We start from the raw sequence: 24,638 nt of genomic DNA, 5'->3' as shown, positions 1-24,638 counted from the left end.
AGCAAACGGGTCACCTGATGGAAACTTCCGTCGCCCATGGACACTCGCAGCATCAGAAGAGCTGCAGGTGCGTTGCCGGCCTTTTAAGAGGGAATAGGGTAATAGGGGAAGGTAGGGATGGAAAGGGAACGGAATAAGGGAGGGTAGGGAAGGGAATAGGGTAGGGCATTGGGCCTCCGGTAAACTCACTCACTCGGCGAAACACAGCGCAAACGCTGTTTCACGCCGGTTTTCTGTGAGGACGTGGTATTTCTCCGGTCGAGCCGGCCCATTCGTGTCGAAGCATGGCTCTCCCACGTCTAACGCGTCATTTAAAAATGTATCGCATTGCTATGCGATACATTTTTAAATGGGTTGCAACGACGTTGCAACGTTTTAAAATTTAACCCATAAGAGTATGTTAGTGCAGAAAGTACTATCAAAAAAGTTTATTCAAGGCACCTAGATGGCGTAACTACGTATTTTGGTCGCGCTATGTCAAATCCTTCCGACAGCTCTAACCTAACATTGAATTAATGAATCTAGCGCATTGATGGCATTTGAAATTAGGCATATTTGTTTATCAAAGTTCTTTTTTATTGGGCAAGGAAAAGTTTATATATTTTTAATTTTATTCACAGTGGGTAGGTATTACACTGAACAGCTGATCAGCACTTTATACAACGTTTTATTGTCTTTTTATGTTTGAAAATCCTTTTTTTTAAACACTTATATGGTTGATTTTTATGTACTGTTCTCTAATATATACTTTTTATCACATAAATTGTACTTTATTATTTTAAAATTAATAAAAACGCGGAGCTGAGTGAGATCTGTGAGATCTGTCAAACCGAACCTTATAATAATAATTAAAACGAAATTAGCTATATAATAATAATAATATCTATGGACGCTTTACACCACGTCAGTCTGGCCCCGTGCTGAGTACCTGAAGGACTTGTCTTACGGGTACCAGACAACGGAAATATATTTAATACTTTTTATTCTATACATATATATTTAAGATTATTATTATATGATACACATATTTAATACACATCCATGACCCAGGAATTTGAAAACTTTTTGTTCCGTCGGCGGGATCCGAACCCGCAACCCCCGGCTTGAGCTACCAACAGCCCACCAGAGGTCGCCAAAACTATAAATTTATAGTTTTATATATTCCGACCAAATGACGTAGGTACGTCAACTGCCTATGAATCAATTTATTCGATGGTACAAAGTGATTAGTGAGTTTTATAGGACTCAGAGCGAAGTTAAGACTCAAAGCTTGATAACAATGCTGTTGAATCCCATTATTCAAAGCACAAAATATGTAATCGTATGTAACAAACATCCTCGAAGTAGAACACGTCATCAACTAAAAGCACCGTGACAATCACTATTCAGCACTAATACTAGAGATTGCAAAATATTTTATCGATGGGAAAAATATTACAGTACTATTACCCAGTTTTTAGCCTTTTTTAAGGTTTTTAGAATGTTTATCTACTCAATAGTGATGTTGCTTGGTTTTTGTTGAAGATAAAAGAAAATGAGCATAGATGTAAGTAAATACAATCCCACCAAAAACATTTTTATTTAAAAATGTTGCCAAGATGAGAACATAATATAGTTTGTGATGTCAAAAAGTAGTGAGATATCATGTAGAGCCAAGTTTCTAACCTTACATACTTAGCCCTAAATCTAAAAACCTTAATTTTACACTAAAGCGCGGCAAAATATTTGATAATAATATAATGTGTCAGCCGTACGAGAAGAAAACTCTACACATTAGTCAAAATCGGTGGCCTGGTCATTTTAAAATAAAAGTTATTAAGTACAACAGAAAAGTAATATAATATTAAGTTCAAAGCCCATAGCATGACGAATAACGAAACGAAAAGACATTATATTATTATTATCAAGTGTTTTGCCGTGCTTTAGTATAAAATTAAGGTTTTTAGATTTAGGGCTGAGTATGTAAGGTTAGAAACTTGGCTCTAATGGTTGGTGGTAACGAATGTCGTGGCGATCATCCATCCTACTGGGTTATAAGAGTAAAGAAATATTTATAAAGTGTTCTGGTGTACGCACACACTTGGGCACTATAAAAATCATCGTAACCGGCATGAGAGACATTTTGACCCCTTGCGTGAAGTTTTATCGATATATCAGTACAACACTAGCACATTCATTCAATGTGTGTCAACGAGCCTATGAAGTATATTTATTACCCGCGACTGATATCGAATTGTAGCTAACGATCTGAAACGTGAACTGCATGTTGCTGAACTTCAGCACATAATATATTATCACTGAAACTAAGATAATGTTGGCATCCAATTATCAAAAATAAGCTTAAAAGTTGCTAAAAAATATGAATTCTTAAGTTAATCAAGAAAAAAATATTCCAAAAAAAGTCTATTCGAATCTAATAGCTTCAAAATATTTTCTTTTACTTTTCCTACTGACTCAAGAATAATTTAATTTAAAAGACCTTCTTATATAGAGAATTGTTTTAACAATATTATACCCTGTCAAAAAACGATATTTACGTAACGTAAGATTACTGTCAGTCTGAAAGTCAGCTGTCTTTGACCATCAAGTAGCTTTTCCTCAGCAAGACAAAGACAAACAAATCTTGTCCCTTAGGTGCGTACATTTTTAACAAGGTGGCGTCTTCTCTATTTACATAACACAAAGCCCTTTTTGAATTCTCTATAATATATCGATGAAAACCATCGACGCTCGATGAAATATCGATAAACTTTCTCATCTCTAGACTTTATTCACCCGTTAGTATGTCAACACGTACTAAATAATAGCAGGTTCGATGCTTGAAGCGGCGACGTAACACATCGTCACGTCGTCAAATTACTTTCAATATGTCATGTCTTCCTTATGATCTTTTAGTTTAATATACTTTTGATATATTATAACTATCATTTCGTCTTTATTAATATAATATATGAGCGTATATGAATCAGCAGCTAGATTAAGCGAGATACGATAGTATTTTGCTGTCTTGTTTTAGTATTGTTTGACGACAAATTCTATAAACCATTTTACATGATTTTATTTTTTGATATCATTAAGACGAGAGGTTGTAGTAGTCGCTTATGAGTTATGACTCTAATGTTAAATCGACCTTAAACAATTATATAAAAAACGTAACTCTGTAGTCTGTAAGTCCGATTTTGACAAAGGGGTGGATTACGGGGAAGGACATAGGCAATAACTCGAACATGGAAATACACGGCTCCTGAAGGTTTTAGTATGGGCTTAATACATGTAGTAATTATAATAATTTTAACTTAAGTTACTAACATAACTAACTCCAAATATTTAACTTTTTAAGACCCATTCTTTCATTTTGTTAACTTTAATACTTTTTATTTTCTTCTCATTTTATTAAACCTCGCAAGATGAAGTTATTATCTTACGTGGTATCTACGAACCTAAAACGTGTTTATAAGGGACTATCCATAAAGTACGTCACACGATTTTCATGATTTTAGACCCGTTGTGGTGGTCACATTTGTGAGATCCTCCCCCTCCCTAGTGTGACGTCACAAATTTGCAATTTTGCATGTAAAAATTAAAACCACCACAATATTTAAATTTTGCTGTTCAAAATGTTATGTGGCGAACCACAAATAAAATAGTTCATATATTTTAGTTTATAATTGCATAATATCGCCATGTAGCAATACTTAGGGCCACCTCCCCCTCTTTGTCACACTTCGTCGACCCCCTCCCCCTTGATGTGACATACTTTGTGGATGACCCCTCAGGCGCATAACGTATGATAAAAGAAAATTCGTCTAACTCCTAATACAGTTACGAGAGCACTTTCCCTTCGCCCCAGGGGGGCTGTGTAAGACTATGGGTTGAAGAATAAGGTATTTCACCCCCATAGCTTTAAATCTGTCAAGAAAATCTGATGTTTTTGGACCAAAAAGCTTTAGGATAAGCTTGATTTATTAGAAAAATAGTTAGAAATAATATTTTCATGATTTGCTTAAATTCAATCAAACCTAATTCACACTGCGTTAATTTTTTAAACTATTTTCTGTACAGGTGTCTACGAAAACTGTGTAGGTGTCTACGAAAACTGTGCAGGTATCTACGAAACCTGTGTAGGTAGCTACAAAAACTGTACAGGCCTCTACGAAAGCTGTAGAGGTCTCTACGAAAAATATGCAGGAAAAGATTATTGTCAAAATTAGAACGAAGATGACTTTTCGAATGTGTCAGACAAAGGCAAGCCGACAGAGTACATTTTATTCGCGTTGTAATATTTTGAAAGGGTAAAACATTTAATTCTCATAAATCATAACAACATTGACTGTACATTTAAAAATCACAAAACAATCAATTACCGTTTAAAACCAACACGGCCGAATAATTCAAGTTACACACGCAAAAGCCTAACCGCGCGGACAGAAACAAAAACATTACACGCCAAATTAAACCCTGATCCCTATCTCTATTAAAACAAAATTCGCCGAGAGCTAACTCACGTGAATACTGGCACGCGACGGAAAAAACTTGCCAATAAACCTAATTATAAAAGTATTTAAACTCGAAACACTGCAATGATTAAACGGCTGCTACTTACACCGTGTCGTAACGTTTTTGTAATAGACGTTTTTGCACCTCTTTTTGCTGTAATTTTATGTTCATTGCAATTATGTTAGTTTATGTTGTTAATAATTTTTTGTAATAGTTATGTCTTATTAATGCATCTTATGTACATTGTACACTTAATTATGTCTTATGCTTCACTGGGCAGGTAATAATTCAGAAATACCAACTTTTTTCGTAAAACTATTATATCTAACTATCTAAATAACTCTAAAAATTACTAGGTATTAATATAGCATTAACAAAATGTATAATAATATATCATCAAATTAAATATGACTAGATGCCGCCCGCAACTCCGTTGCGTCAAAATTAGATTATCGCGCAGGAGCCGTACATTTTCCGGGATAAAAAGAAGTATCTCCATACCAAATTTCAGCAAAATCGGTTCATCGGTTTGGTCGTGAAGAGGTAACAGACAGATAGACAGACACACTTTCGCATTTATAATATTAAGTAAGTTAGTAAGGAATGGTGTTAACTAAAAAAATCATTTAATTGGCAAGTGCATTATGTACTTGAAATCAAAATGCAAAACGTGTTGGTATAAATGGTCACTGTTAAGCATTAGTGTCCTAACCCACAATTTTTTTTGTTGATAAATTTTGAATGCAGTCTTGTTCTAAATCATCTAACGAACATAACTGCATTCATAACTCAATACGTAATTTTTATGTGGGTTAGTATACGAATGCTTAACAGCGTCCAATTTAATAAGGAATGAACATAAGTCACTGTTATCGCGTAAAACACGTTTATTATTCTTAACAAGCCTCTAGCAGATTTTAAGTTAAAAATAAAGAATTCCAGTGCCGGCCAGGGATTCCGATTAACCCTTAATTCTGGTCACGCAGTTGCGTGGCACCTGAAATCCCTTAATTATTTTTAAATCGTCGTTATCTGGATGCGTGAAGAAATAAAATTAGGGAAATAAAGGTTTAATTTGTTGTACGTTCTATAAATTTTCTAGGTTAACTTATTTTGAAAAGGTTTAAATACTAGCGCTTTACCGACGAAATTAATTTATTTACGACATTAAAATATAATTTAATTTTCTAGAATTCTTTACCTAAAAATGATTACCTACGTTTAAAACTTTTTGATCATAAAATCGATTTATCCAGAGGTAACAATTTTCCATATTAAAGAAAACCTTCCTAACATCTTCTATTAAGCTTTTACCAAGATTTTTCATACGAAACAAATGTTCACCTTCACAGGTATCTTTTTCGCAAAAATTGAGCATATTATATTCGTACAACATTTGAATCAATTTAATCCAGTTCGTAACATCTTACACCATTTTTCCTTTCACAGAGGCTCCATTATTAAAATTCAGCTTTATTTTTTACATAGCAATATCTCGTAATATTTTGTTCGAAAACATCCAATCCAGTTTCCTTAGATCGCGTGATCGTGTTACGTTCAAATGCGTGTAAAATTGAGGAGGGATTGCTTTGTACGCTACCTATATATCTAAGTTAGATTACAATCACACCGAACTGTAACGCATTATTTTATTAAATCTTTTATAAATAACAGCGTTATATAGAACTGATTTAAAGAATAGATTACAACAGTTCATTCAATTTCAAATTATTTCCCTTCGTGCATAATATTTTAATATTTTAAGAAAAAGTCGTATTTGAATTTTAAACTCAGCAGAATATCATAAAATTATAAACTTGTCACTTGAAAAAACTTTTTAGTCACAAGTAGAGCACACTGAAAGATAAACCTACCAAAACTTCGGCATAATAAATTATTATTATCATGCATATTGCATACGAGGTAAGTCTGACGAAGTCGCAATTCGTAGTTAGCAACATAAAGCTAGCGAAGGAATTCCATAAACAATCATGGAAACCAGTAGTATGTACGTCACGTCCTAAACGCTACATGTCGTCTATAAAAACTTGTAACGCCAACATTACACTTCGGTGTAACAAGCGGCCTAATAAATGCACTTTATTATGTGTAAACGAAAACTTGATACTACATTCGCGTGCCCTAAAATGTGCTTAACAGGATTCCGGGACGAGACTCGATATGAATCAAACTCGTAAACAAAAAGGAGCAATACTTTTACATTTATTCCGTCGTGAACATAAAAAGCTTTTAGATTGCTTTTGAGTAACTTGCGAAATCTGCATTTTGGCGGTCTTAAAATAGCGTAGGTCCTTATCATCGGAGACAGGCGACAGCTCAAAGTTATTTTGTAACTGAAAAAAAAAAACCTTGTAACTATCTTTATCCGCACTATGTTTGACGCCTGAATAAATAATATTAAGTATATAACGAATCTACTTGTCAATAGATTCCTTAACTAAACTTTTCTATTTTAGATTTCTAAACTGAACTAAGGTTCAGGTAACCTAAGGGTTATGGTATTTAAGTTAAGGTGTTTCACGGCAGTAGAAATATAGTAGCATAGTAGCCTTATAAACGTCAATGGAGTTTTGAACTTATGACCAATTAGAACGCCTTTGACCCTATCATGAGCATACCATTTTGTAGTTTCATAAGACTAGATCGAACAAGAAAAGAAGCCTAAAATAGTAAAATCAGAATCCCTAGCCAACACCTTCTTTGTCTCTTCTTTATAGAATCGCCGATCAAAATGTATGGAATTGACATTAGACGAGTCGAGCGTCAACATCAACGAACGCGATTTTATAAAGAAGCCATAAAGAAAAGGTCTTGGCTAAAGAGCCAGGGCACAGATAATAAACAATCTCGCTACGGAATCTACGGAATGTACATATAAACAGAGCAGACTCAATGATCAAATTAAATTGCAAATGTTTAATGCGGATTGTAAAGAGGCGTTTACACTGCCCGGCGGTCCGGCGGCCGGACGGACGGAATAACTTTCTGCGGTCGGACGGAGTCCATTTTAATTAATCGGACAACTGTCGTTTGAAATCTCTTTCGCGTTAAATCGTTGCAATCGGGAAATAAGTTTTAAATTGTTTTGTCCGTGCGCGATTTTATTGATGTTCTCCGAAACAGAAAATTAATGCTACAGTGTATTTTCGCTTGTTTTTACATTTACTTTAATCTGATGTCGTTTTATTCTTAATTTTCCGTATTCATACTAATATTACAAATGAAAAGTACTGTATCTTTCTTTCTAGATGGATTTGAATAAAATTTGGGATAGAGAATATTACTGCTTGAGTTATAGTTTCTTATTGGACATGTTACATGTAGAAATAAATTTATATAACAAGATACAGATTCTTAGCACTTTCTCTACCTTTAAAAGAGACGTTTCTTAAGACGACGTTCAAGAAAAATAACATAATGTAACATTGTATGGTGGGACGTCAAAGAGTGAGCACAATACACACAGGAGCTCACAGAGTATAGACACCTTTATAGCACCTTCTATTGTGAGGGCATTTCTTTGAATCCCATTCTTAGCAGATTTTAATACACTCTCATAGCAACACAAGATGTTTATGTCGCAGTCGACTGGTTAAAAAAGCCATTCAATCAAAAACAGCTAGCCCTTTGACTGAACAACGGCATTCGATCACACGGCTATACGTAGTTTAGCCGACTTGTTGACTGCAACGTTCAAGACTACAGCTAGATGACGCTTAGCCAACTGGTTAAATTGTAAATTAAGTAAGGTGACCATTAGTTTAGTGCTATTATTACACAAGCGCGGCGTAATGATAACAAGCAGATCAATTTTATTCTAACTCATATTGAACATATTCCTTGCATTTCTTATACCGTGATTTCTCCTCGAATATTAGTTTAAATAAAATCACGGCAACCGTACGTTTTTTACTCTGCTACAGACTCAAAGTAACATAATAGTAGTTTACAATAAAACGGTTCAACTTGAGCATCCAGAGTTTAACAGACAGACGAATTTATTATATTATTATGGATAGTTTCTTTGAAATGTAACAAATAATTTCTCTCATTTAATGAAGATTGTTAGGTTGCAAAATTATGAACATAAATAAACACTCCGTATAATTATTACGGGTGCAACATAATATTTAGACTATAGATAAAAAAGAAACACAGCCAAACATATCACCTCCTTTTTTCACTCGGTTAATATAAGCTGTAGCCAAAAGAGCTAGTTATGTATAAAAAGCGGCAAACTTGTTACCATTAACAAAAGGTATGCAGAGTAGACGTGGCATAATAAAACTCAATTTCCCCGCCATCATTGTTGGGAAATATCCGATCCGGAAGCCTAATACGGTAGACGTTTATAGTTAACATACTATGTTGATATTGTGAAACTTGTAGACTACATCCATATTAATTTACTTTCTTTCCGATAAAAATCTGCACATTATTAATTATACAAAAGATCATGTATAGATGATTTTATAATTATTAATTACACAATATCGAAATTTCTGCCTATTAAGCTACCTTCCTAACGAAATGGATAATAAATATAGTGAGGATATTTTCATTATCAAGGTGATTTATTTATTAATATGAAACTATGTCTCTTTGAATTTCAAACGTAAGAAAAGAATGGAAGAGCCATGCTTCGTGTCAAAGGATCGATAGAAGAGCATGGCAAAACGGCATACACGCTTATGGTAAGGCCTAAGGAAGGAAATTAATTTAAGAAATAGAAGTACAACGTCTAACAATAGGCGTTAACACCTCTACTTTTCTGAATGGCCTATAAGCTTTGGCTCTTTTCGTTGGCACACAAGCAGATCAGCTTATCTACACACTCGAAAACGATATTCCAAGTATGAGAATCAGGCCCTATTATTTCCTGGCTTAGGGTGAAGCCAAACGAGCGTAATTTGTGAGTTGTGGGTCGCAGAATTTCGGCTGGCAGAAATTCTGCTGCATTCAGTTTCATACAAAAGTCGTGTTTGATTCACACGAGCATAATTTTGTGAGTTATGCTTTGTATGAAAAGATATTTACGCGGCAGATATTCTGCGACTCACGACTCACAAAATTACGCTCGTTTGTCTTCATCCTTGTCCATTTTTTTTTAATGAAATAAGGGGGCAAACGAGCAAACAGGTCACCTGATGGAAAGCAACATCCGTCGCCCATGGACACTCGCAGCATCAGAAGAGCTGCAAGTGCGTTGCCGGCCTTTTAAGAGGGAAATAGGGTAATAGGGAATAGGGGAAGGTAGGGAGGGGAAGGGAATAGGTTAGGGGATTGGGCCTCCGGTAAACTCACTCACTTGGCGAAACACAGCGCAAGCGCTGTTTCACGCCGGTTTTCTGTGAGAACGTGGTATTTCTCCGGTCGAGCCGGCCCATTCGTGCCGAAGCATTGCTCTCCCACGTTTAAAAATTAAAAAGTACAAGCATTAAAAATTATTATTAGCATCACAAGTAAGTTATAACTGTGAGACAAGTAATAACATTTGGCTTCGTTATTTAATGTGATGCTATATCTACTCGCTGATGCTGTAACTTTTTGTGTATTCACTAGATACATAACCATTTGCCTACTAATTAGGAATTATTTTGACACGCGGCTAATGTGTGTGCCATAGACTAAAGAATACCCTACATACATCGAGTCCCGTGATAAAATGCATAAGCTCAGTTGATTCTGTATCACAATCAGCATAAAGGTGATTTTATAATTATATAATTAAAAAAACAATAAAATAGGTAATTAATTAGTGGTTTAGCAAGTGCTAGTAGACCCTTTTAAAATACTAAAATGATGTAAATACGACGATTCGTCCAAATTAAAATGGATGCTATCCGCTATTTCGACCAGGCAAAGAATCCGTCCCATTTGAACTATCCTTGTATTTTTTTAGGTTCCAAAGTACATCCCCACTAAATTTCCTCTAAGTCGGTTCATTATATCAAATGAGCACATCAGACACACTTTTGTTCTAATCCTACTAATATTATAAAGGCGAAAGTTTGTTTGGATGTATGGATGTATAGATGTGTGGATGTATGGATGTTTGTTACTCTTTCAGGCAAAAACTACTGAACGGATTTTAATGAAACATCAGAATAACACATAGGCTACAATTTTAACCGACTTTCAAAATGGAGGAGGTGTTATGTTCGTTTTCTTATGTTCAACGATTACTCCGCCGTTTGTTAACCGATTTTCAAATTTTTTCTTTTGGTATGTAGGGTATCATCCCAATTTGGTGTTATATTCACAAAAGTGGTGATCTGATGAAGGATCCATAAGTAATCGAGGGAACTCCTCAAAATTTATGGGGAAACATGTGGTGACTTCGGTATCGTGAGAAGTATTCTAAGCATATGCTACAAACAAGTAAGATTTTGCACCGAGGTATACCTGGTATACCGTGGTTCGGAAGGTGCTGAGAGAACTCCTGATTCTTTATAGATACGAGTTTGGCAGTTTCGGCGTTGTTTGAAGAACGGAAAGCATATGCTACTATGCAAATTACATCGATCATCATCATCATAATATGTTCATAATATTATACCATGCATCATCCCATGATTATGAGCCTTTTCATAGTCTTTAAGATCAAGGCTCGAGTTTGTCAAGCGATAATTTAAAAAAATCTATACTTAATATTATAAACCTGAAGAGTATGTTTGCTTGAATGAGCTAATCTCAGGAGCTACAGTTTCGATTTAAAAACTTATTGCAGTGTTAGATATCTCATTTACCGAGTAAGGCTATAGGCTATATTATATTATCACGCTAAGACTAATACGACCGATTAAACTCAGGAAAATGTGGTAAAAACGGGGAAAATATTGGAAAGGGTTTATCTCACGAACTACTGGAGCAATATTTGGCACTTATTATTTTTTATTTTATTTTTATTAGGTTCACAAAACAAGATACAATTCACAATACATGTAGCCATAAATAATAGAGTATAAAATGATAATGCCAGAGAATGTATCTCTCTAAGAAGTGAACACAACATGCATATAACAATTAGAATTTGTGTCAACTAACTACTATTTTTAAACACATATTTAGTTGGAGTTACTTACAAAGAAAAAACAGTAATTACCCTAGCCGAAGATCTCCTTAAGAGTATTTTTAGACGAGACAAGAGAACCAGAGTATATGTCATAGGTCATATTGATAGCATTACATGATGAACACATGCGATACAAAGGGCCATGTTGTCCTAAATTTGTCCTGTATGATGATAGGGAAAAAGTTTTACCATGTCGGAAACGACTACCCACTCTGGGTACGCTAAATGACAAGGATTCCAGCAAATCAGGCGCATCGATCAGTCCATGTGTAACCTTGTAAAGAAACATCATATCCAGCATTTTGCGGCGCGCTTTTAACGTCGATATTTGGAATGGAATGAAATATATTAGGATGGATATACTTGGTTCATTAAATATTTTCATTTGTCTTGTTACAAATCCTGTCAATTTAGAAGTCCTGTTTATTATATTCTCCATATGATCACGGAAACTAAGCGCAGAGTCCATGATGACACCTAGATCCCTAATGCTTGACATCTCCGATAGAGGTTGCCCGTTGATACTATACTGTGCAGTAAGTTTATTGCGCCTTTTACTTTTATAGTATATACTGTTATATATTCACTTTTATAGAGTAGACCACGTGAAAGGAGTATTTATAGCTATTTTTTATTAAAAAATGTACGGTTTCTGTGAAATTCCTAATTTACGCGGGCGAAGCCGCGCGGGACATCTAGTCATATTATTAAGTATGGAAATACCGATTTTGATGCCGTATCCATCCGTCATCTAAGTCTATACCAATTCGCCAGTCGCAGCGTTCGGTAATTATCACGAACACACCCCAACAATACTAATGCCTGGATTGAAATTATACTATGTTATTGTTAACGAGTTGTTCACTTCAGTATAATCCGTTACAATTTCATTTTGATCTAAATGTTCTATCAAAAAAGTTGCTGTTTGACAAGGAATACGTGGGAGAGCCATGCTTCGGCACGAATAGGCCGGCTCGATCGGAAAAATTCCACGTTCTCACAGAAAACCGGCATGAAACAGCGCTCGCGCTGTGTTTCGCCGAGTGAGTGAGTTTACCGGAGGCCCAATTCCCTTCCCTATCCTCCCCTATTCCCTTCCCTTACCATCCCTACCCTTCCCTATTACCCTATTCCCTCTTAAAAGGCCGGCAACGCACCTGCAGCTCTTCTGATGCTGCGAGTGTACATGGGCGACGGAAGTTTATTTCCATTAGGTGACCCGTTTGCCCCCTTCTTTCATAAAAAAAAATACGATGAAAAACGATACTTTGACGAAATTAATTCTTCACTTTTTTGCGATTATAAAAAAAAACAATCATTAAATTAAAATACGAATGATATATCTTCTGCCTCTTAGGCATCTTTCCATCGTTATGGCTGGTATTCAGGCTGAAACAATTTTGATGCAATTTAGCATGTACTTTGAGTCCTATGATGAAATGTATATGTCAAGCGATAACCAAATTTAGACGCAATATGTTCACATCAAGAAGAGCCACAGATTCAATAAATGCCTATGATTTTCACATATAAGAAAATACATTTAAAGGGGAATAACTCACGAGATACAAAACAGCAATTTGTGGGACAATATCGGGAGTCCCGGTTCCGGATCCCACATCCCGGGGTAATTTAGTGGTCCGTCTCACAGATGATATACAGCCTTCACGCTTGCCCAACCACCGATATAAAAATATCGAAGATACGAGAAGTATATCTGTTTCAAATTATCTTTTTTGGTAGCAGTATGAGGCTTGTAAATGGCATTACAAGTTATAAGCGTAGCAAATTAACTTTTGGAGTTAAGACGTAGGTTTAGACCAATAAACACGTCTGACGTTTGTTTGACGATTATAATATTTCGTACTTTCATAAGAAACAGACTGGATCGTACAAGGAACGAACTGCTCAAATGTTATAATGAAATTGTAGTCATGAATCCCACAACACTAAAGTAGTCTCAATGTTGCACCCGCAATAACGAAACCCATTTGACTCAATGGGCACTGTCCAAAAAAAATCACATGTACTCTTTATATTTTTTTTTGTTAAAATAGGGTATTTTAAGATTATAAATTAAATAATTTTGAAATTCATTGGCTAGTTTTTTCTTAATAAATTTTTAAAGTTTCGCTCTGACGTCATCATCGGCGGCCAATAGACCTCTGCAGTATGTTTTAAATTTCCTTTCAATCTTATTTATAATGGCTGGTTCGTCAAATGCAAGTTCTCATTATGTGAAAGCTGATACGAGAAGCTTACCAAAAGTTCGAAACGTAATGTTGGTCGAATTTATTGCTAATTTAACGCCATTGAAGGTCAAACTAAGGTTAAACATATTTGTTTAAAAATATAAGTAACTAATGGGTATTTTTTTCGTTTATATACAGAAAAACGATCACTGACCTTATTCCTCGAAATGTTTTTGTAATGAGCAAAATTAAAAAAAAATGGACAATCCCCATTATCGCGGGTGTAACAAGATTTATTTTATGCTAATTCGATGTTGATGATTGTTGACCTTTAAGAATCACCCATCACCTCGCGTCATATATTCTCAACTCTTGACACGCGGGGTCGGAATCAATTAAAACTTCCAGTGGCTCGCAGCCAACAGAACCCTAATTGTGTTTACGCAAGTCTTTGAAATTCGACGGTTTGAAATTTGAATGGATTTCGTTTTTTTTTATTCAAATAAGTCTAAATACTGATGCTTTGTGTGTCCGAATGCCAAAAGTGACGATGTTATGTACCTAATCAACCACTGAAGGAGCTAGTAGTTTTTTTATGCATTATAATACTCTATTTTTTAAGTGGCGTTCGACGTAGGAGACGCCATGCTTTGGCACGAATGGACCGGTTCGACGGGAGAAATATCACGGGCTCACAGAAAACCGGCGTGAAACAGCGCTTGCGCTGTGTTTCGCCGAGTGAGTGAGTTTACTGGAGGCCCAATCCCCTACCCTTTTTCCTTCCCTACCCTCTCCTATTTCCTTCCCTACCCTCCCTTACCCTCCCCTATTCCCTCTTAAAAGGCCGGCAACTAGTGTTGAAAATTTCGGAAAGTTTCCGAAACTTTGGAAAGTTTCAGGAAGTTTACCGGAAAATTTTCGTGAAAGCTTCCAAAGTTTCCGAAATTTTTGAAACTTTTAGAAACATTTGCGAATTTTTTTAAAAATGTTTTTTCTTCTATAAAATAGTAATTTTTACCGACGAAAACAGATAAGGTACTCAATTCAATACGTATTTTTTTAATGTAAGTATAAGTAAGATCAAATCAGCTGATTGACTTTAGAAGGAAGTTTAGCCGTTAATTCGAGCCTTAATAGAGACACGTATACTTCAAAAAATGTTATTTTCTGTATTACTATTAGATAAATATTCTAGTTTTTAATAAAAAAATACAATTTTATATGTTTCAAAGATATAATATAAAAAATCGAAAGAAAGAAGCAAAGTCAATCCTGAACAATAAATTATGTTTGAAAATAATGTTATCTTAGATAAAATAATATTTATAAAAACGATCTAAATCATGCGACTGAATTTAAAGTAGACAAATCTTTCATATCACATATTTTATACCTAAAGTATGTTCAATTTAATCAAAACTATAAAAAGTACCTAATTTTAGTGTTATTTGCATTTAAAAATAAACGTCACAACTGTCTTTATAAGATAAATGACAGTTTTCAAAACTTCCAAATTTGGAAGTTTTCAGGAAATATTCCTTAGAAATGGAAACTTTCCGGGGAATTTTGATCTCTACCGGCAACGCACCTGCAGCTCTTCTGATGCTGCGAGTGTCCATGGGCGACGGAAGTTGCTTTCCATCAGGTGACCCGTTTGCTCGTTTCATTTAAAAAAAAAAAAATTAAACTAAATAAAAGCGCATTTACACGTAAGAAGCACCGAAAATATTCAATTATTTTTGCATTAAATATGTACTTTTAACTTCCAACTTTTAAAATTAAAAGAAAACAGCTCCCGAAGCCTTTTCTATCCATTCTATCAAATAGTTTTGTTTGAAACCGTGCAAACCGCTTATGACAGCTGGTATTTTCACGGCCTTTGATGTGCAGCCAATACCCTCTGCAGCGGCTCTCGTAAATTAAAAGCTAACCATAACTGCACAAAGAACGATTGTATCCCCTTTCGATGTTAAACTTCAGAACACATCCGCCGGCACACCGCAAAGTGAGATGACGTTTTGGGCTAGTTGGAGTAAGGTTTAAGTAAAAAGGCATCATAATAATCATATTTTAGTTAATATTAGCGCGGCAGCGTAGTTTTTTAATTGCGTGAGACGTCTTGTAAATCTGTCAAATCCATACAAATTTAGAAATGCATCTACGGTCAGATTGCAGTCTGAAATCTGAATTGACTATAAATTGCAATTTTTTGGTCATTTAAGACACGGGGGGGTGAGCCAAGACCTTTTCTTTATCGCTTCTTTATAGAATCGCCGATCAAAATGTATGGAATTGATATAAGACGAGTCGAAAGTCAACGTCTTATTAACGAACGCTTATGTCAATTCCATACATTTTGATCGGCGATTCTATGACGAAACGATAACGAAAAAGTCTTTGCTAAATGGCCAGGTCCACACGTCCTAGAAATTTGTTGTGTTAATGTCAATATTTTCTAAGTTGACTTTTCTAACACGACTACATACAGGGTGCAATTAAACCTTCCTGCCAAATATTGATATATTGATCCTTGTTAAAAATAAAAATACACGTATTTTTTCTTTTATAATCACTCACACTAAAATGTTAAGAAATAGCTTGCGAAAGTTATCCTAATAAAAACACTACAAATAATGGACACGACGCGTCGCCCGCGCGTATATGTGACCCCGGGCGCGCGCTTTCCCCCGCGTTACCCCCGCTAATTCCCCCGCGCCGCGAGTGACCGTTCTGCAACGATTTTAAATGGGATAAATATGTCAATAAAAAAAATATACCACCCAATTATTTTTGATTAAATGGAACTCTCCTAATGATACCTAAGCCCTGGAAAAAATTTGGCAGGAAGGTTTAATTGCACCCTGTATATTTTGTAAACAATATTCCAATAAATCACTTAGAATATTTTTTTCACCCGAAATATTCATCACGCATTGACATTTCAAAACATTTCGAACGGATATACGTAAAAAAAACATTGAAAATTTTCACCCCTATTAGAATTCCAGGAAAACAAGTGAAAACCACGAAAAATTTGTTTATTTTCCAATGCCGGTATCGATATAATGCCCACGGAATCTTGTTAATAAAATATTTCACTAAAATCCCGGAACTGAAAAATATTCATCGACTAAACTGTAGACCTACTACGAAACCGTTTTGAGACTCAAACAATCGGACGAGAATGCCGCGTCCTGCTCTAACAACGTCAATTCACGTTTGTTAGAGCAGGACGCGGCATTCTCGTACGATTGTTTGAGTCTCAAAACAGTTTCATGGTACAAGGCCTGTATCGGAATTTTTCGCCGAAAGTTTTAGAGGTAGCGCTAACAATTTTTTGTTCTCGCCAATGAAAACGACTGTATCTTTTTCACGTTCGAAAAAATTGCACTTTGATATAGTAACTGTCCTACAGAGTTAGTATATCATAGAGCAATTTTTACGTTGGACACGGCCGTTTTTATTAAAAATAGCCGAGATTAAAACAGCTGTGATCAACAGAAACGAAAGTATAATATGTGCTTTTTTCATTACAATTAATCTTCTAATCTTATATACAGTGTGTAACAAAAATAAGTGATAATACTTAAGGGTGTGTACGTGTTCCTTGTAGAGAGTTCACTGTAAAAGTAGCAGCTCTGAAAGTCGATTTTTTTTTTCACTTTTGTATGGACAAGGGCCCGAGCGTCACGAGTTTCCCCATACAAAAGTGAAAAAATTTTTTGGTCTTTCAGCACTGCTACTTTCACAGTGAACACAAGGAACACGTACACACCATAAAGTATTATCACTTATTTTTGTTACACCCTGTATAAAAATAGATTTTCAAATGTGTTAGTCGCGCTAAAACTCGGAAACGGCTGAACGGATTGGGCTGATTTTAGTCTTAAAATATTCGTAGAAATCCAGGGAAGGTTTTTTTAAAGTGACACGAGGTTCACCGGGACAGCTAGTCTATTTATATAAAAATGGATTTTCAATTGTGTTAGAAACGCTAAAACTCGAAAACGGCAGAACGGATGGGGCAAATTTTAGTCTTAAAATATTCATAGAAGTCCAGGGAAGGTTTTAAAGTGACACGAAGTTCACCGGAACAGCTAGTCTAATATATAAAATTCTCGTGTCCCAGTGTTTGTGCGCGAACTCCTCCTAAACGGCTCAATTTAATGAAATTTCGTATGTACGTTCGTTAGAATCGAGAATAAGTTTTTATTTACTTTTTATATTGATACTAGAAAAATTTTTTTTTTCTTTTATTGACGTTGCTCCAAAATATGTCTTTATCCTTACCCTGTAGGTGTTAAATTAATGGATTTAAAAATAATACTACAGCTACACAGTTGCGTAAAATAAGCTTTAAAAAATAAAAATATCCAACAAAATGTGCCGTATCGCATTGTGAGAGTATAATATGTAGCCTGAGTCTAAACCCTTATTTCTTAGGTTTCAGCCATTCCAATCTATGAAGAATTTAGTTCCTAAACATAGCCATAAAAATAAGAAGATTTATAAGAGTAAATATGCTTGTAATTTTGACAAAAATATTCTCGTTTTAAGCATATTTAAGCTGCATATTTTTGTGGCAACCAAAGAGTTAACGATATCAAAGTTGTAAGCGCCGGGACGGTTAAAACAAGTTATCTATGATAGGGTATCAGCCCAATTATTACTCGCTGACGGCAACTCACACCGAACTTTGCTTCCTGGGTTTATGTTTTAGAACAGTTTTATTGGTTTTTGCTAAAGAAAATATATAAATATTGAGAAACTAGGTGATGTCAGCCAAAATGCGTTTATCGCACGGAAACCGTACTTTTTGCGGGATAAAATGTATCCTATCTCCTTTACCGGGACTCAAAGTGTCTACATACTAATAAATTTCAACAAAATCGGTGACCGATTTGCGCGTGAAGAGGTAACAGACAGACAGACAGACGCAAAGACAGACAGACACATGCGATTAAAATTGTCAGAATCCAATTTTGAAATGAAAGCCAGCGCGAGGCACATTCCGTTCATAATCCTCTTGAAACCCGACGAATTTGACAGATATTGAAACCTGTCCGTTTCTTTGCAGTCGAACTACTGGTAGTTATGTCTATTGTGACATTACCGAGAATACTCAAAGTGTTTGTGAACTAAATCATCGATGCAGATAGCACTGAGTACACTCACGACACTTATCAACGCCAAATATTTGTACGGACTTTATGTGCGTTGTTCGTCGAAATGTACAGTCGTCGACACAACAATAAAGTGTTTATTTTAATTTAAACTTTAATCTATAAATGTAGAGGGGATGACAAAATTTTTTGAATAACTATTTAAATGTAATGGGAATGTCAATTTAAGTTTAAGGTGAAGAAGATAATTTGGCTGCAGCGATATCCATTTTTCTCAACAATGACTAAGGCTAAGAAATTATAGTTCATTGTCAGTATTCATCATGTCTTTAGCCTTGAATTACCCATAGCATGACACGATTGGTCAACTTTTATAACACAGAATAATTTATCAAAAATACCTCTATAAAAACAGGGATTCTAATTTTGTCAACAGAGGAGAGTGATTGAAGCTTCCAAAATTTGTACAGGGATTAGTTCAAGCATACACTATAATTTGCCCATAGCTTGTACGAAATATATTTATGGTTTTTAAATTACGCGACCAAAAACCATTTTGTCACCTTTCCATTTCTTGCTGTTCCATTTCTTGTTTTCTGTGAGAGGCCGGCCCGGCCTCTCACAGAAAACAAGCGATCTTAAACATATCCAAAACGATTTTTTACTTCAACGCCAATTTACCTTAAAAGGTTGAACCTACAGTAAGCTTTTGCTCGTGCCACTCTATTTATTTTGAAATTTTTGGGGACCTTTGCTTTTAGAGAAATAGAGAAAGAGAAGTCCTTTATTATATCTTAATTCATACAGCGGGGCTAAAATGGTCGCTTTGAAGAATCATATTATGAATCATATTACGATTCATTTTTTTTAAATCGCAAAATGCAAGTCTGCTTGCAATTCATGTCTAGTAATTTGTACTAATTTGACATTTGTCAGTTTGACAGTTTTGACAATTCATTTGCTGAATTGATTGAGAGGAATTGCTAATTGTGACCATTTTAGCCCCGCAGAGCTAAGAGACATCTTGTAAGAATCCTCGCAAACAAGAGAACCTCAGGATAAGGATATAATATTATGTATAGATTAGACATTGGACATATTTTACGAAGTAAACTGCTTTTTTTTCTTAGGAATTTCCTTTTCTATTAAGTATGTAAGTACAACATATTAAAATGTAATTAATTCTCCATTTTTGACGATATTAAAATTTAAAATAGACAATTACAATCTACTTTGTGACAAAATTATTACGTCACTTGCGTTGAATAAATCATTGTTCATTTATATGTTAAACGCGTTAACTACATATTATTAAGTCATTAATTACAGATCGATTTATCAGGCGTATTACTATCGCATAACTAACATATAATTAGATGTGACCGATCATGTAAATTACTGTTGCAACTGACGAATACACTGGACAATAGATTAGTTTATTCAAATTGCCTGACATGCCATAAACAGCGTATTATGCTTTGAAAAATGAGTTTAGATCCATACGTCCATACTAATATTAAAAATGCGAAAGTGTGCCTGTCTGTCTTTCTGTCTGTCTGTTACATCTTCACGCCCGAACCGCTGAACCGATTTTGCTGAAACTTGGCATGGAGATACTTTGAGTCCCGGGAAAGGACATAGGATACTTTTTGTCCCGGAAAAATGTACGGTTCCCGCACGATAAACGAATTTTGGCGCAACGGAGTTGCGGGTGTTATCTAGTATAAAATAAATTGTAAACTACGAGTTGACACCACGCAACTTCGTTGCGTCACAATTGGTTTGCCTTGCATTTTTCCAGGTTAAAATGTATCCTATGTCCTTTTCCGGTACTCATAGTATCTCAGATATACTAAATATCCGCAAATCTGTTTAGCGGTTTGGGTGTCAAGGGGTAACAGACAGACAGACTTTCGCATTTAAAATATATGTAGCACCAAATATATAATATGTTTATAAAATTAAATCGCGTAACATATTCTTTTCACTTCTCTTTCGCATTGTATGACAACCTTAAAAAAAAGACAGGGTTAAGCCCGGCCGCACATTGACCGAATTCTGATCAGAAACAGTTGAATTTCGCCGGACCGCCCGCGCCACCCCGCACACTATCCGAAATATCCTTCCGGCGAGTTCGAGCTCACTCGTCTCAGTACAAAATGTAAGAGACAGCGCGGACGTTCAACTGTTTCGCATCAGAAATTTCGGACAATGTGCGGCCGGGCTTATATTCCCTATTAAACTTTGACACGAAATTTAATTCACTTTTCTCGCCGCCAGTACCCTGCGTTCATAGGAGCGTTATGCAAATATCCCTGCTTACTATGTGCTTACTCCGCTTATCGCGGTCGTTAGTGTTCGCGAGTGTACCCGTAATGGGCGGGGGATGAATTTTTTATCGTTCTCGATGCGTCGGCGATATTGCCGGACAGACCAGAATATACATAATGTTTAAAGTGTGTTTGTCCGACTGTCGCCTCTACGGATAAGCCGCTGAAAGGATTGATAAAATAATAAATGCTGTCGTGGCTCAAAACATGTGCCATACAACATTATGTCACACACAACAAAATCATACAAAATCATTTCAGCGCTTTGAGCGTTAAGGCGACGCCTTGATAATTTGGCTGTAGCGATATCGATTTTTCTCAGCAATTACTAAAGCTAAGAAATTAAAGTTCATCGTCAGTATTCATCATGTCCTTGTCTTTGAATTACCCATAGCATACACGATTGGTCAACTTTTATAACACAGAATAATCAATCAAAAATACCTCTGTAAAAAAAGGGATTCCTATTTCGCCAACAGAGGAGAGAGCTTCCAAAATTTGTACCTAGATTGGTTCAAGCATACACTTTAATTGGCCCATAGCTTATATGAAATGTATTTATGGTTTTTCAATTATGCGACAAAACCATTTTGTCGCTTACGCCCTTTGCATTTTTTGCTGTTCCATTGCTTGTTTTCTACGCCAGGCCAGGCCGACCTCTCATAGAAAAGAAGCAACCTAAAACATATCCAACACGGTTTCTTACTTTAACGCGGCGTCATCTTAAGAGGTAACAGACATTTCTACATTTTGGCATGGATTTACAGCATTTCTAAAGTAACTTTTCGAATGAATGCTTCTCAAGTCACCATGCAAACGCCAGATACAAAATACTACGACAAAATTTTAAACCTATGCTGCAACAAAAAAAAAACCAGCGAAACAAAACGCATTAACCCGTCTTCTGTAACAAAGCGCGTCTGAGACAGTCGTGCAGACTGTTTGCTGTACTATAACTGTCTGTTTGCTGCACTAGGTATTAGCGTCTGTCTCGTCACAATGGGCCCTTCAGTCACTTCCAGGTGATCGCTGAATACTTAAACACCCTTTAGGTCCAAACGAGGAGAGACGGCGGGACTTTTTTTTCTTTTTTTGACGTATTTTTTGCAGGTTTTGTATGGGAAGTGTGTATATTCTTATAGTATACCAAATCAACACCATCTAGATTAAAATATCAGTAGTAAGTACCAATTTTATTACGGAACTTAGGAATATATAGCTAAATGGTTAAAATCAAGAACTGTGTCTCGGGGTTTAATATATTTAGACCCTAGGTGACACTTGGAAATGAAAACGATCTCAAAATGGTAAATAAGTGATCATTTTAAAATAATGTAACCTTTTTAAGTTGGCGTAATATGATATGCATCTATTGGGTACGATCGACGTTGATTACAACTGTTTACATCTGCGGGGCTAAAATGGTCGCTTTGAAGAATCATGATATAAATCATAATATGATTCATTTTTCTAAAATCGCAAAATGCAACTCTGCTTGCAATTCATTTCTGTATTTTTGTACTGATTTGACATTTGTCAGTTTGACAGTTTTGACAATTCATTTGCTGAATTGATTGAGAGGAATTGCTAAATGTGACCATTTGAGCCCCGCTGCACCAATCATAGTGGCTAACATGGTTATTGGTTATCTATTATGTCCCAACGTGGAAAGCTAAATAAGGCCTAAAGTGTTTGTGTTTGCTTTTATTGTTTGAATTGAAAACATTTTATTTGAGAGATTTAATATTTTTATAGGGTGTACTAAAGTTAACAATGTTGCATATATTAACAACAGTTAAAAGTTAGTATCGAAGAAAATGATTTCTATTTTAAGCTATATTTTTTATACAACAAAAACCCTAGACGGAGGACTATCTTTTACCAGTCTAGCCGGATATGCATCAATACATTGCACCACGCCCTCTAGGGCGGGAATCGCTGATGACGTATGAAACATTCATCTTACACGAAAATTGTTTCCTCCTCGCGTCCGACGGCGTCGATGGGAGATTAGGGGTGTATTGTCTGCCTCAAACGGGGGTAGACTATTTTTAAAAATGGCGTAATCATGACTTTTGTATACCTAAAGCTAGGCATCTTCTAGGAACGAATAACGATATACTCTCTACACAAAATATCAGTTATTTTTGGATCTGTATTTTACTGTTTATGAATAATAATCACAACACATTCTTACTTCTTTACGCTAAGCCTAAAACTAGCAAGCGGAATATTATTCAGAAAATTATTATGATAGATATTATGTTTTGATACATTACGGATTACTTTATACGGAAACTAAGAGTAGAAAATTAATAATAACGAGAGATCGCCCAATGGTCGAAATTCAACCTTAGTTTCAACGACATTAGGACTACTACGCTTAATTTGTAAAAAAAAATATTGTCTTTATCATAAATTTTTTTTTCAACTCGTGTCTCTGGGACTCAGCTGATCTCAGACTGGCCGTGTAAACATTGTCTAGTATCTTAGATTCAATAAAAAGACTATAATCCATTTTCAATTTGTCAACTTGTTGTCAGCAGACTTTAACCATAAATAAAAGAGTATAATTCGTATGTATAGGCTTTTCACTCAAAAATCTGTCATCTTCTTGAGTGTGCGTATTGTAGTGTGTGTAATATTTTATATTTTATAAAAAAATGTGTGATAAAAGCATAATTTCAAAATAATATTATCTCGATGCACTCCTTCACCATATAAACTATAACTGTGCAAAATTTCATTCACCTACGTATCCGCATTTTCGTCAAAAGGGATACAAAGTTTTTCGCTTGCGTATTAATATATAGATTATTTGAGAAACGCTTTATTACCTGAGGGTATTTATAAATGAAATGTCACCTAAGATCTGTCAGTATTTCTATTCTATTACATTTAATGTTACTTGTCCTAAAATTAAGCCCTTCAATTTCTCCATACATAATCCCCGTTTAAATTGGCCACTTTGTCTACATTAACTCCGATGGCGTTTTAAGATGGCGTCATGTGTATATTATGTTGACAATTCCAATATAAATCACAAACAACGCAGGAAATTCAACAATTTGTTGACATCCTGTGAACAACGAGGTATCGACTCTATTTAGTTCACTGGGACGATTTGTTGTACTATAGTTTATCTTATACATATATAAAATTCTCGTGTCACAATGTTAGGCTGCGTACTCCTCCGAAACGACTTTACTGATTTTAACCAAATTTTATATGCATATTCAGTGGGTCTGAGAATCGGCTACTGGGTGCTTATTATATTGATAAGTGCATTTGTTGATTATATAATAGTAAATTATCACACCAGGCCTTGTACCATGAAACTGTTTTGAGACTCAATCGGACAAGAATACCGCGTCCAACTCTAACAAACGTGAAACGTCGT

General features: G+C 35.4%; 1 protein-coding gene across 1 annotated transcript in view; it reads right to left on the bottom strand.

Moving 5' to 3' along the window:
* LOC121736848 overlaps positions 1 to 24,638 on the bottom strand; it is a 628,730-nt gene that overhangs the window by 363,069 nt on the left and 241,023 nt on the right. The gene's annotated exons all lie outside the window — the stretch shown is intronic.

This window comes from Aricia agestis, chromosome 19, assembly GCF_905147365.1.
Source record: "Aricia agestis chromosome 19, ilAriAges1.1, whole genome shotgun sequence".
Lineage (NCBI taxonomy): Eukaryota > Metazoa > Arthropoda > Insecta > Lepidoptera > Lycaenidae > Aricia > Aricia agestis.
This window is presented reverse-complemented; position numbering and strand designations above follow the sequence as displayed.